This window comes from Triplophysa dalaica, chromosome 23 (assembly GCF_015846415.1).
Source record: "Triplophysa dalaica isolate WHDGS20190420 chromosome 23, ASM1584641v1, whole genome shotgun sequence".
NCBI classification, from domain to species: Eukaryota; Metazoa; Chordata; class Actinopteri; order Cypriniformes; family Nemacheilidae; genus Triplophysa; species Triplophysa dalaica.
The window spans coordinates 19,565,063-19,579,432 of NC_079564.1; the positions used below are offsets into that span (position 1 = coordinate 19,565,063).

Sequence of the window (14,370 nt, forward strand, 5' to 3'; positions counted from 1 at the left end):
ACGGAGAGAGAGGATCTTAACACTGCAATAGCACACAACTAAAACTGACACCAGATACACACACATCAAGAGCAACTCTTGTGTGTCATCATAAATGTTCTTCAAAATATCATTTCTTTGTGTTTTGAAGAAGAAAGAAACTCCCACAAGTTTGACATGAGGATGAAGAAAGGATGATGAAAAGGTTATTTTGGGGTCCTGTCTTGAGCATCATTGATGTTTGTGTGTGAGGGTGTTTTTTGTGAAACGTCGGAGCTCAACAGATCTCATCTGACTTCTTCATGACTTCCTCTGAAACACTCAAACATGCAGCGACTGCAAGATTCCTGTAAACGTGTCATGATGATGTCTGATATTAACCTGAACCATCACGGAGGACACGCTCCGAACGCAGATTCTCACACGTCCGTCTCATTATCTGTAATGATTTGAACAGACAATATCACCACCACTGCAGGTCCTGAACTCTGAAATCATCCATGTGCTTGAGAGATCACATGACCATCAGCCAATCAGACACTTCTTCAGTATTTGAGAACAGAGACTCATCATGATTCTGTCGTCTTACACCTCCTTCACCTCACAGAGATCACTAGAAGCGGTTTTGTCTTCTGTGCATGAATAGCTCATCTAAGGCAATTTGTGTACGAGTCAATTTCTGAGAGATTATTTCTTTCTTTCTTTTTCTGACTGTTTCATTTCTTGATGTGTCTGTCCGGACCCAGGTGACACATCAACATCTTCACCTCTTTTGTCTTTTCCTGTAATAGCTTCCATGAATTATGTGGACTTCTTTGCCAGGATTCAACATTACACCATCTGCTTCCTGAAGACACAATGGAACCATGCACATTGTGTGTGTGTGTGTGTGTGTGTGTGTGTGTGTGCGTGTGTGTATGAAAGGCTTGAATATACGTGAGCTTGAGTTTTATGTTGGGAAGACACATCAGCTCCTGCAAACACTTTCATTTGAAAATAATTCTCTAAAAGGATGACATCTTAATCTGACGGCTTACTGAGCCACAGACACGGCCAAAACACACGACATCTATTCTTGCAATTTTCTAGCTTGTTCTAACCTTCAGCGGTGGAAATCTCCACTTTTCTCCCTGATTCGATTTCACGAGACCTCCCGGCGCGGTGGGCGTCTCCTCTGAATGTCAGTAAGTGGATCATTCTCATGACTTCAGAGCGTTACGTACACACGCACACTTTCACCGGCGTGTCACTGAACCCAGGAGGGAGAAATAAAAGGTAGTTTGTCTTCTCTGGGTCTGGCAGCGTCTTTGATTTCCTCAATTGGTGCGGCTGATAATGAGATATTTCCAAACGGAGGTGAAGTCACAGCGTCTGCAGTCCGTCTCTATTCTCTCTTTCAACTCCATCCATCATAGTCTTATTAGGTGCTCTACTCTAAATGATCACAGTAATTGCGCGGCGGCACATAACGGGCGGCAAGCAGATGTGTCTGACTGTAATGATGTCTTGTTAGTGGCTGCAGTCTCTCTGTTCTTTATCATCACTAAAACAATCAAACTCTTCAAAGCTATTAGAAATAATGACCGACGGGTAGCCCGAGCTGCACACCATATCTACAGCGTTCATCTGTTTGACAATCAGAAAACATGAACCCCGAGAACTTCTGACAGTACTACAGGGATAAGAAATCTCTCATCATTTCTACATCCTCATGTGTCAAACCTGTATGAGTTTCTTTCTGCTTCAAAACACAACAGAAGATATTTTGAAGAATGTTGATCATCAACAACACTGAACTGCATTGACTTCAATTGTATGAACACAAAACCACGGAGACATTTCTCTGAATATCTTCTTTAGTAAAGAAATTAAAAGAAATTAAATCAAGCACACACATCTTGTTATCAATCAATTAAATTCAACTCCATTCAACTCATCTCAACTCATCTCATCTCAACTCATCTCAACTCATCTCAACTCATCTCAACTCATCTCAACTCAACCTTCATCTCATCTCAACTCATCTCACTCATCTCAACTCAACTCCTTTCATCTCATCTCAACTCATCTCAACTCATCTCATCTCAACTCATCTCAACTCATCTCAACTCGACTCGACTCGACTCATCTCATCTCAACTCATCTCAACTCATCTCAACTCATCTCATCTCAACTCAACTCATCTCAACTCATCTCAACTCATCTCAACTCATCTCAACTCAACTCATCTCAACTCATCTCAACTCATCTCAACTCATCTCAACTCAACTCCTTTCATCTCATCTCAACTCATCTCAACTCATCTCAACTCATCTCAACTCAACTCATCTCAACTCATCTCATCTCAACTCATCTCAACTCATCTCATCTCAACTCAACTCAACTCATCTCAACTCAACTCATCTCAACTCAACTCAACTCATCTCATCTCAACTCATCTCAACTCATCTCAACTCATCTCAACTCATCTCAACTCAACTCAACTCATCTCAACTCATCTCAACTCAACTCATCTCAACTCAACTCCTTTCATCTCATCTCAACTCATCTCAACTCATCTCAACTCAACTCATCTCAACTCATCTCAACTCAACTCATCTCAACTCAACTCCTTTCATCTCATCTCAACTCATCTCAACTCATCTCAACTCATCTCAACTCAACTCATCTCATCTCAACTCATCTCAACTCATCTCAACTCATCTCAACTCAACTCATCTCAACTCATTTCATCTCAACTCATCTCAACTCATCTCAACTCATCTCATCTCAACTCAACTCATCTCATCTCAACTCAACTCCTTTCATCTCATCTCAACTCATCTCAACTCATCTCAACTCAACTCATCTCAACTCATCTCAACTCATCTCAACTCGACTCGACTCATCTCATCTCAACTCATCTCAACTCATCTCAACTCATCTCGACTCGACTCATCTCAACTCAACTCATCTCATCTCAACTCAACTCCTTTCATCTCATCTCAACTCATCTCAACTCATCTCAACTCAACTCATCTCAACTCATCTCAACTCATCTCAACTCGACTCGACTCGACTCATCTCATCTCATCTCAACTCATCTCAACTCATCTCAACTCAACTCATCTCAACTCAACTCCATTCAACTCATCTCATCTCAACTCATCTCAACTCATCTCATCTCATCTCAACTCAACTCAACTCATCTCAACTCAACTCAACTCAACTCAACTCATCTCATCTCAACTCAACTCCTTTCATCTCATCTCAACTCATCTCAACTCATCTCAACTCAACTCATCTCAACTCATCTCAACTCGACTCGACTCATCTCATCTCAACTCATCTCAACTCATCTCAACTCATCTCGACTCGACTCATCTCGACTCCTTCATCTCGACTCATCTCAACTCATCTCAACTCAAGACATCTCAAGTCATCTCAACTCCTTTCATCTCATCTCGACTCATCTCGACTCATCTCGAGTCATCTCGAGTCATCTCGACTCATCTCATGTCAACTCATGTCAACTCATCTCAACTCAAATCAACTCAACTCATCGCAATGTCTTTTAATAATATGTATGACATTATATTTACAAATTAAAAAAATTAAACCAATTTTCCTGTTTGTGACATTTGAACGTCGTTTCTTACTTTAAAACCAAAACTAAACAGCTTTTCCTCGCTGAAGGTCTGCATTCGGTAAAAATGAGCTAATAAAATATTTAAAATTCACATTTAATGTCCATTTTTTTCTCATGTGGCAAGTAGTTGTGTAATAAGCTGAATAATGTCCAAGCAGCCGGCTGTTATTGTGAAATAAGCCCCTACAGTGTGATATAAGACCCTCCGCTTCATGTCCTGACCACACTGTCAGAGATTATTTCTGTGATAACAACCAAGTGCCTGTGCATTATCCCTTACATAAAGCACCTGTAAAAGTGCTGTTCACCACCAGTACAAAAATAAAAAATGTAAAACATAAGCATTAAAACAATAAAATACACAACAAGTCGTTCACAATTGTCCTGACCAGTCAAATATCCAAAATTATACTTTTTTTCTGCAACGTGATGTGTCAATCTATTTGCTATGTGTAAGTAAAGACAATGCTACACAAAAGTTATCGCAGTTAAAATGATTTATTTTGTAATCACACTGACGGATACAGTTCTCATTGTGTGAACTGGAATAAACAATCAATTATAAATCAATTAAAATCCACTGTAAATTCATGAATGAGTATAAGTGGTGAGTCTGTGTGTAAATTGTGTTTGAAACAGAGAGTGATGTGTGGTGTTTTATAAGGTGCCGCAGGTGTCTGTCAGGTGACTGCCGGCTGAGGAGATTTAAAAGCTGCGTGACCCTGCGACAAATCACCTCTCAAACAGAGCAGCGAGCTGTCCCAGCATGCACCGCTGCCCGCGCAGCCCTGCAGTCCTTCAGCTTCATTCGGCCCCAATCAATCCCCCCGAAAGCAGCGGCACCATAAAGACTTAATGTGAGTCAGAAACAGCGGCGGGCTTGTTTGCAGGTACCTCGGCTCTTGTGCGCGCCAGCAGATACGAGCCATAAATTGATACAGCGCCATAAATGGATATTTAATTAATACAGCGGTGAACGGGGATGAAATAGCACCGCGGCACCTCAAACACGGGTTTCATTAAGCTCTTGTCGACAGCATTACCGTGGGCCATAATTCTCTCGAGCCGGGCGGCCGGGGAAATTGAACGAGCTGCTGCTGGGCTCCATTTGGCCGTAGGAGGAAACTCCAGAATGTGAAAATCAGAGAAATTTAACCAGGCTCACGTGGCCCTGATGGTAGGAATAAAGCCGATCGACACGAGGCCCCGGATGTAATGCGTCTAATTTAATTTGCTGATATTCTGCATTCAATGTCCTGCAGAGATCCAGCCGCTCGGAAAAGACAATTCACATCCTTTTTAAATCCTCCGCCACAATTGGCCTGTAAATAACAGGATTATGTTGAAATTACATATCAGAAGAACACAGGTCTGATTTATGACAGAGAGAGAGCGAGAGAGAGAGAGAGAGAGAGAGCTTTTGTTTGTGTGTTTCAACCCAGTGCAGTGTTCAGCTGTCTGCTTGCTCGCCCGTGAAAGTAAGACTGAGTGAGCAAGACTAAAAACATCTGGATGAAAACAGAGAGAAAGACAGAGCGATAGAGAGACAGACAGGGTGTGTCCCCCAAAACTCAGACCACCCTCTCGGGCTGATCACTATGGAGATGTGGAGAAACAGACAAGAGCTCTGTGCCAGTGTGGAAACTCAATCTCTCTCTCACCGTAATACTTCACTATCTACATTCTTCAAATAAATGTTCTTAAAGGGTTCTTTGAATATTTTTAAATATATATATTTGTTAGATGAAGGGTTATATAAAAGGAATCATTTACCCAAGTAAAAGTTTTATCAGTATCTGCCTCATGTTGATTCAAACCATATGACTGAATCACACAAACACCTCTCATGTGTCATAAACAGGTCAATGAAGATCTTCTGCTGTTCTTTATCAACCTGAGAGACTCATTTCACATTTTGTGTATATGAAAAATTCAGCGTGACATTCTGCTTGTCCATCTGTGGTTCAGGATTGAAATGACACGAGGTGAGCAAATGATGAGAGAGTTAAACATTACATAGAATATTGCTTTATGGCCAATTGTTTAAAAAAATAAATATATGATATAATATAGGCTTATTTAAGGTAAGCTAGAACACTTTTTGACAGTCATCTCAATGTAAAAGAGTGACCCAATTGAACTGAAATCACCCAACAACAGAGAGAAACTCAAAAGACATCACATCCACAAAACTAACTCTCAAATTTGTGTACACATTTGTTGATTTTTAGCGTCAGGTCTTGTGTAGCTTTGTAGACTAACAGCAGTAATTCTGAGCTCACTGACAAACTGTTAAATGCTCCTGATTTTTAAGGGAAGTTGTAAATGTAAATAAAACTTTGACTGCAGTTAGGTTTCAGAAAAGAGGATGAAGTACATGAAAGGAGCGGTGTGTGAGAGTTCAATAAAAACACTGACCAGCATCATTCCAGCCAAACTCACTGTCACACAACACTATCACTGCTCTGTTAAGACACATCACTGGGGTACAGTGAGTGTGTGGGGTTTAATCTCTGTCATGTGATAGGTGCTTTAGTAATGAAGTGAAGGTCCCGGCGGCCACAGTAATCCAGCTCTCCCCCGACAGACAGACAGACAGACGTGATGTGTTCATGTGGCCCCGCTGATAACACGGCCTGACACGGGAAATTAACAGAGAGCTCGCAGCATCCGACGACGCCGCATGGCAAATAGCTTTTTAATGTTGCGCACAAGAGAAATGATGCAGTGTTTGGATACAGAGCCCTCAGGAACCATATAATAATATAATCCAAATAAGACGCTATCACGGGGCATAAACAACATTCATCCGAGTTAAACCTCTTTGATGAAATTACTGCAGTTAACGCCTGAATATTCCATATTTAATACATTCAAACAGTAGAGAGAAAAGGGAAAACTTGAACCTTAATGATAACCTTGACTGGTCTGAGATCAGTGTGATTGGAAATTATGATTCTAAACAACCTTATAACACAAGCTAAGTTTTTGCTCAAAATGATAAATGTTCAATTAAAATTCATTCCGTCTCTGCCTCACAATAATTGACACTGCATGTATTTAATATAATGTTTGCGTGTATTAATGCATATTTGATGAGTTTAATGATAATCATAAAGTCAAGCTGTTCATTGAAAACACACGTGTACACACACACACACAGCTGGAGGTTTTGATCAAATGAAGCAAATTTCAATTTGATTTAGGCTGGCGGTCAAATGATATTTTATAGAATACAGTATAGAGTATTAAAGCGGCACTTATCTGCATGCAGCACAGGCTCATAACATCCAAACTAATCCAATGAAGCCAATAAGAACACTATTTGCATGACAGATGTGCATTAAACACATTACAGAGAGATTATAGAGAGTTTGATGCTGTGGTGTCTGGTGTGAGGGTCCTGCTCTCATAAAATCATTAGGGCTGTACCCAATACCATTTTTTGAGCATTCGAGGCTTTGGTAGAAATCAACATCGAATATTTGAAGCTTCGGAGGGAGGGGGCTAGCATATTCGTCTCTCTAATAAAGGCATGAATCTCTGTGTCTGTCTGTCTCTATGTTGAGAACCGTTCATCCAATCGGGTGTGTTGCTGCCGACCCAAGGGAGTGGAGTGTCGCATTTTGGTGCAATATGGAGACGCGACATGTTCAGAATTGATAAACTTTTAATAAACTACATAATAGCGCGAGCCGGAAGCGGCCCGCCTCACATTAAAATAGTTCCATTTTGATTTTAATGGCAAATTATATTTCGTTTAGTTTCTGTATTTATTGTAAGTTAATTTAGAAAAATGTTTGGATAATTTTTTGTGTGTGGTTAAGGTGCTAGCATAGTTTGATAGCCAAATGCGCTGGAGTGCTGTTTTAAATGCATAACATGGAAACTGTTTAAACTGTTGCAGCCATTAAAATAGTTTTGTTTTGTTTTCAATGGTAAATAAGATATATTTTGTTTCCTTTCTTATGTTAGTTTAGAGTTAAAATGTTTTGAGTATTTATTGTTTGTTTCTCAGGCACAGAACGCAGTTTGATTGCCAACTGCGCTAGAGATGCGAATTACTCGAATATTCTGGTACAGCCCTAAAAACCATTCCCTTTGAGTTCACAATTACCCACAAACCCCTCACCAGGAGCCATGACACAACACTGTTTGACCAGTCTGTATACAACTGCAGAAAAAAATAAAGTGATCATTCCAAATATTCATTTAATCATCATTTCTAGATGTTTTGTGGTCCTTGCAGTTCAGTGTTTGTTGAATTTCAATAAAAAAAAAACTCAAGAGTGACATAAGGTCATCCAACAGCAATGTGAAAGACTGACCGCATGTCAAGACACATAAAAACTGTGAAAAATCCAGATAATTATATACAATTGATTTTTGAACTTGTCCTAAATGTAGAAATACATGTGTCGCTTAAAAGTGACTCTGAACTTGTTTTCATTGCAGTGTCTGAGGACTAAAAAAACAGAGCATCTTTTTCCCACCATTTCTCCAATTTTTATTGTCAGCTAAAATATCGAATTTGAAATAATGGTAGTAATTCACAGAATGAAACAAAAAAGAGATAGAAATAGTACATTGTGAAAAACTGAAAATAATTTTGAAATGGTCTTTTCCTTTTTTCTGTGGCTGTATATACAGTACATATATAGAAAAAACAATAACCTTACAAAATAATGACAAAACTGCTATTTGACTACTACTGTAGTAACACTAACCGATCCACTGCATGGAATAAAGAGGTAAGGCAATTTAAACCATTTTGATGAAATCAAAGTCAAATATTTGCATTCTTTTAGCAGAACATTCCTCCATGAGTCCTTTATAATAAGACCTGAAACCTGTGTTGAGAAAAGCAAATATCTGTTTAACTGTGATTCATGTTGACACAGGGCTCTCACTAAAACCTTGCTGTTTCCAGTCAGATCCGTGGGCGTGGCATGTTGGTTTTGACTAAACCTAAACCCTTGCTGTTTCCAGTCTTAAGAGACCCTAAACCTAACCATCTAAACTACCTATGATCCTTAAACTTGCCAAAAAACACGGTCAGACTTTAAACACCAAGGATTTGGTGAGAGCCGTTGACACAGAGACTTAAAAACAATCCTGCCTTCTGTGTGTTATTATTTTCATCCCTAACAACTGAGTGGTGAATTTATGGTGTTGATTTCTTGTATATCACTGGTCCATGATTGTTTGTATATGTATTTAACTGTATCTATAATATTTATGTCCCTGTAAACGATTTCCTTTAAGGGGACTCAAATAAAATATTAAAATGTGTGTGCACGTGAGACAGTATTTGCACAGCTCATGGGTAGGAAATGAGGTAGTCTCCATCAGGGAGTCAAACAGCAGATTTTGGGCCAAGTCTTGGGGCATCATCATGTTTACAGTAGAGATAAAGCTTTGAATCAACAGTGTTGCTCTTTTCTATCAATACTACAGTACTATAAATACCGCACATACTCTCTCTCGCTCTCTTTAGGTTGTGAATTCATGTCCCCATCTGTCTGTTGACAGGCGCACACAACTGGACAACAGCGAGAGAGTTCTCATCTATTTCAATGAACCTGTAGAGCCATCAATCACGAGTCTGTCATTGAGACGCTTTCACTCTCTGAAGGACAGGAGTAAAGGTCGTCCTGACGGAGCGCGGCTCTGCTCAGCTGTTATCATGAAAGAGCCGCCGCGTCGGCCTGATGAACTGTATCGCAGCCTTTATTTATTTGGGAGCAGCTGCGTTGGGCCTGATAACGCCGCACATTTGAAATATTAATAAGCACGTGATCCCGACCGCCCGTGTGTGCTCTGAACTGCCCGCGGGCGTTTAACGCTTTTATTACACACGCGTGTGGTCGTGGACAGGTCTCACAGATCCCCGCAGCGTTCGGCTGCTTTCACCCTCCGTCTGAATTAAGAGACGTTTACCGCGTGTCCGGCTCAATCCAGCATTAGCCGTCAAGCCGGCGTCTTTATGACAAATAGAGCTGCTTGTGCACAACATGACATGTCCTGCCGTGAACACGCTTCTTCATATACTGCCACTGACCTCAATCAACTGTTACTGGAACAATATGATGAGAATCTCTCTGCTCTGAAACCTAGTGAGCTGCCTATCTAGATAGTCATCCTAGTAAAGATTCTCCTGTAACAAAGACTGTTTCTATATTAATATAATTATACAGAAAATGACATATCATTTAAGAGAGATTCAAAGACATCTTCACATACATCACAATCCCACAATGCACTATGATGAGATCAGTGAGACTGTAAATGTTGTACCCCTCATCCACTGCTTCTGTAGTATATACTGTAGAAGTGTAGATTAAAGCAATAGAAGCAACCTAATAATATTGTCTAGAGAATCTAAGGACGTTTTCAGATTGGGCTCGTTTGCTGCGGTTCAAACTTGAGTGCGTTTGTTCCCGCTGCCCCCACAGCGTTAGTTTGGTTTCGGACTTAACTTGATTCTGTCAAACCCTGGTGTGTTTAACAGAACACGTATCGATATGTTGCGTTTTTATTAATTTGGTTCTATTATGCGCAGCAGAGTTAATACATTTGGGTTTACAGTATGCACGTTGCATGCAGACGGTTTTCTGCTGCTTGCAAGCAGACTATTTTGAGTAAGCAGTGGATTACCATTGACCTGCCACTCTGATTCCATTCCCAGAGCTGAAATACGATGCAGCCTAACTCTCTTTCAAATCCACGATAAATCATCAACATTATCATCTCTTACTTGTGTTTTATTGAAGGAAATACATTGTCATTGGCTTAAACACATGTGCGGGTCTGTGTTGCTTTAATATTTATGCAAACCCCGCCACAGTTCCAGAGCAACCCAACTCACACCACCTCCTTCAGCAAGTCTCTGGTTCAGTAGCCGGGTGCGACCCGGATTTGCTTGACAGCTTTCACTTTAGCAATTTTTCATGCAAACCACACTAAAACTAAACTTCAAGTGTGAAAGCGACTTAAACATTTGCTTAAATTCATCAAACAAGCTCACTAGATTTGAGAAAAAATCCAAAAATAACAAATAAAAGTCTGCACTGCAAGGATGCATGAGAACATGAATAAGGTTGTGCTTGTGTTGATGTACAACAATAACTCCATGTTGGGCGTTGATACACACAGTCTACATCCATTTAAACACACTAGTGTTAACGCAACAGACTTAAGAATCAAAATAAATCAGTGAATTGGAAAGCATGTCACGTGTTTTCTCAATCTTCTTCTCAGTATTAATTTGTGGCGTGTGGTTACTGATGGTCAGCGCTCAACACTGCCAGACACACTGTCATGTCTGAACAGAACTGTGAGAAATAAAAACAGCCTTCAGTTTAAAAACAGACACCGTAAACAGATGAAGTGATCCTGAAAGAATGGGGGAGGATTGAGAGGAAAATCAAAACAAACTCACGTCTGACATGTTGGACCAGACGGATGTCAGGGTTATTTATAATAATCTTACTACGGTATGAGAGTGTGGGTGTGGCTGTAAGAGACCAATCAGAAAGCACTTCTACAGCCGCCCGTCTGGTTCAAGTCCAGAAGTGAACTGGGGTTTGCATTTACCACACGACCAGTAAACTACATCAGGACATTTGATATCGGAGATTACTGGAATAAAACCTCAAACTCAAATAAAACATCAGCTTGATACAAACATACAGCGCTGGACTATATGAACATGTCTAAACAAAATTCTTCTTAATGAAGAGCTGACAGACACCTCCATCAAAAACAAGACTGAGATGTTGAATGAATGCTACCCAAACATACGTTACTCAAATCATTTTGCTTAAAAAATGCTCTGAAATATCTGCTATTGTTGAAAGTAAATGTAGGAGCCTGAAGAAAAATGCTCGTTTAACCAAAAGTCATCTGACGGATTTAGAGGGTGAGCATGTAAACTCTTCATATCTGACCCCCGACGACTAGTTAAACCATCTGAACACAGCTCTGACACCTGCAGAATCAAACCCGCAACTGAAAAAAATCTCATTAAACAACAACAACATACAGCACAATTACACACCCATCATAAAGAGTGAGAGGTCAGATGTGTAAAAGCATCAGCAGTATTTACCCTCTTCAGGAGTCATGACGTCAGTTTTAACACCTTTGACTTCAATGTTAAAGACAGAAGTGCAGCCGTGCATTAATGACACCACACAAATCTTCAAGAATGACTGAAATGATCAGACTGATATAACACACAGCTGTTCTGTACAGTAGATTTGTGAAGCATCAGAGTCTCAGATCAGCTTCATGTCTAGTGTTAGTAGAGCCGTGTGGGAATATCTCACATGGACACCTGATCCTCAACTACATGAACTACATCCCCACAGCGTCTGTGAGCGATGACCTCATGAACCTCTGAAGCACACTTCTGCTGCTTCTACTGTGACACAAACACACTTATCACATTACAAAAGCTGTTAGTTTTTTGTTACTCTAGTAACAGTTCAATCAAAACTCTGCAGTAACTGACGAGAGACGGATGACGTGAGCTCCGCTGCTTTACTCCTATTGGAAGGTGCTCATTTGCATAAAGTTGAGAAATTCTAAAGAATGTCACATCGCTAGACACCCCCACTTCCTGTCACCAACAGTCTCTGGAAGTCGGCAGATCTTTGTTGTATAAATGGACTCATGTCAATTTGTCGCTGCCGGTCTGAACGGGGTGTAAGAAAGGACTAGACATTTTAATGTACTTAAGTTTTAAAGGAAAAAATATAATTATGAAAAGTACTGGAGTATAATGGGAAATAAGTCAAAATACTGTGCATGTCTGATATATATTGTGTTAATATTGTATTGTCAGTATCTGGTTGGTGGTCTCTCAGCCTACCTACACTATTATGAGTGTGATTCATTGACCGGAAAAAGGTAAAAAAAGCAAAATAAACTAATTTAAATGTTAATCGGGCCAATAAGCATCATTTATTTTTGACACTGTTTTGATAGATATTGTCTTAATACTGTTATCAAGAATTCTTTTGGCCGTGATAATCATGTAATGAAAATCCAATATTGCGATCGTCACAATTGAATAACTTCCTGTATATACAATCAAATAACATGAAATGAAATAAAATAACACCTTAGATTAGATTGGATTATATGATTGTGGAGGGTAAAGTGCTTGAGACTGATCTGTCACAGTTGTATGAGTTTCATGTGTTGATATTGCTGGACAGCAGCACCTGTGATGGGCGTCACGGCTGGCGGGCGGCAGGAATGAAGAGCAGATCTCAGTGTTCACAGGGTTTGATGTTTCATAGAGCGGCTGTAAATCATGACAGTGATATGGACTCACAGAAAACAGAAGGATGATCTCAGCTTGACTAATTGCCCTCAATTCAAGGAACCATTAAGAGACGCCTCCCAACCCGGCAGAGCTCTTACAAAACAATCTCACATCTCAATGCAAATGCCCTCTGCACTCTGAATACGTGCAGGTCACCTGCCCCGCGTCCGGTCTCGCTTCCACCTCCCGCTGCGTCAACATAAATCAATTCCACAGCCAGAACAAACACCCCCGCTAATCTTTCTCTTCCTCTTTAAACTGGCTGTCAGGTCATTTCTCTCTAACACGCTGACGGAGGCGAGGTGAAATTAGCCAAGTCCTCGCAATTAATTCTGTTCCTGCCACGGAGACGTGCGGCACCAAGGCTCTGCGTGGTTAGGCAACAGATTTAAGAGTGAACGGAACGCCGCTACGGCCGCTGCGTCTAATGGAAAAGTTTATTAGGGTGTGACAAAGAGCCGTCATGTGAGCACGCCACACGAGTCATTAAGGCCAACATGCCGCACGCGTCTTTATAACCGTTATAAGTCAGAAAATCACCGGTTCTTGAAATTGTCCTGAAATGGTCTCTCACGCATCTGAATCTATAATCCCATAGCTGACCCTAAATGACTTAACTGAGAATGTGTCAACAAGACCCTGCTGTACAATCTATACATATAAAACCATGAATATATCCCTTTATTACATAAATATATAACATACACAGGGCTGCACGTTCACTTTTTTGCACATAGCAATAGAGGTTTACAGTTTTGTAGCACAGGCCGACCAGTTGTAGCACAATTACTAGCTGTTATCATCTTTAAAAAAACACAAGTGCAGGAAATTACATAAATAGACAGGTGACTGAAAAAGGACATTAACGTTATACACATGGATAGATTATGGCCATATTTTTATTTTTTACCAAATAATTTTTTTCTGGAGTTCTGCATTCTTTATAACTATACTATAGTTATTATTACTGGAAACTCCAGTAGAGTTCTTGTGTACTATAATAAATTTGAACCTTATTATAGTAAATATTAAAGTATACTATAGTGTATATTACAGTATATACATTTACTGCAAGTTAATTATTTTATTTGGTTCAAATTAAGCAGACTTTTATTCTGCCGGGTTGTCAAGCAAGTGCTTGAGCTTCAGTGTGTTTGATAGTAGCTTCACTCAAACAGTGAAATGCTTGTTAAATAAACTCAGAACAACTCTGTGGATGAAGTATAGTCCTCATATTTTAAGACACAGGCAAATTCACAAGTGTCACGCTTGTAACATGTTAAAGTGTGCAACTTATTGACACGCAGAACAAGCAGAAGACATATTTAAGTAACATAGTAGAATTCCGACTTTATGATTCCTTCCACGGCACAGACCGTTTTTTCATAGCATGTGCGACAAATATGTACACTGTACAGCCCTGAACGTA

The 14,370-nt window shown here is 40.0% G+C and overlaps 1 protein-coding gene across 16 annotated transcripts in view; it reads right to left on the reverse strand.

The window, feature by feature from the left end:
- Positions 1 to 14,370, reverse strand: part of ptprma (protein tyrosine phosphatase receptor type Ma) — a 176,272-nt gene that overhangs the window by 127,238 nt on the left and 34,664 nt on the right. The gene's annotated exons all lie outside the window — the stretch shown is intronic.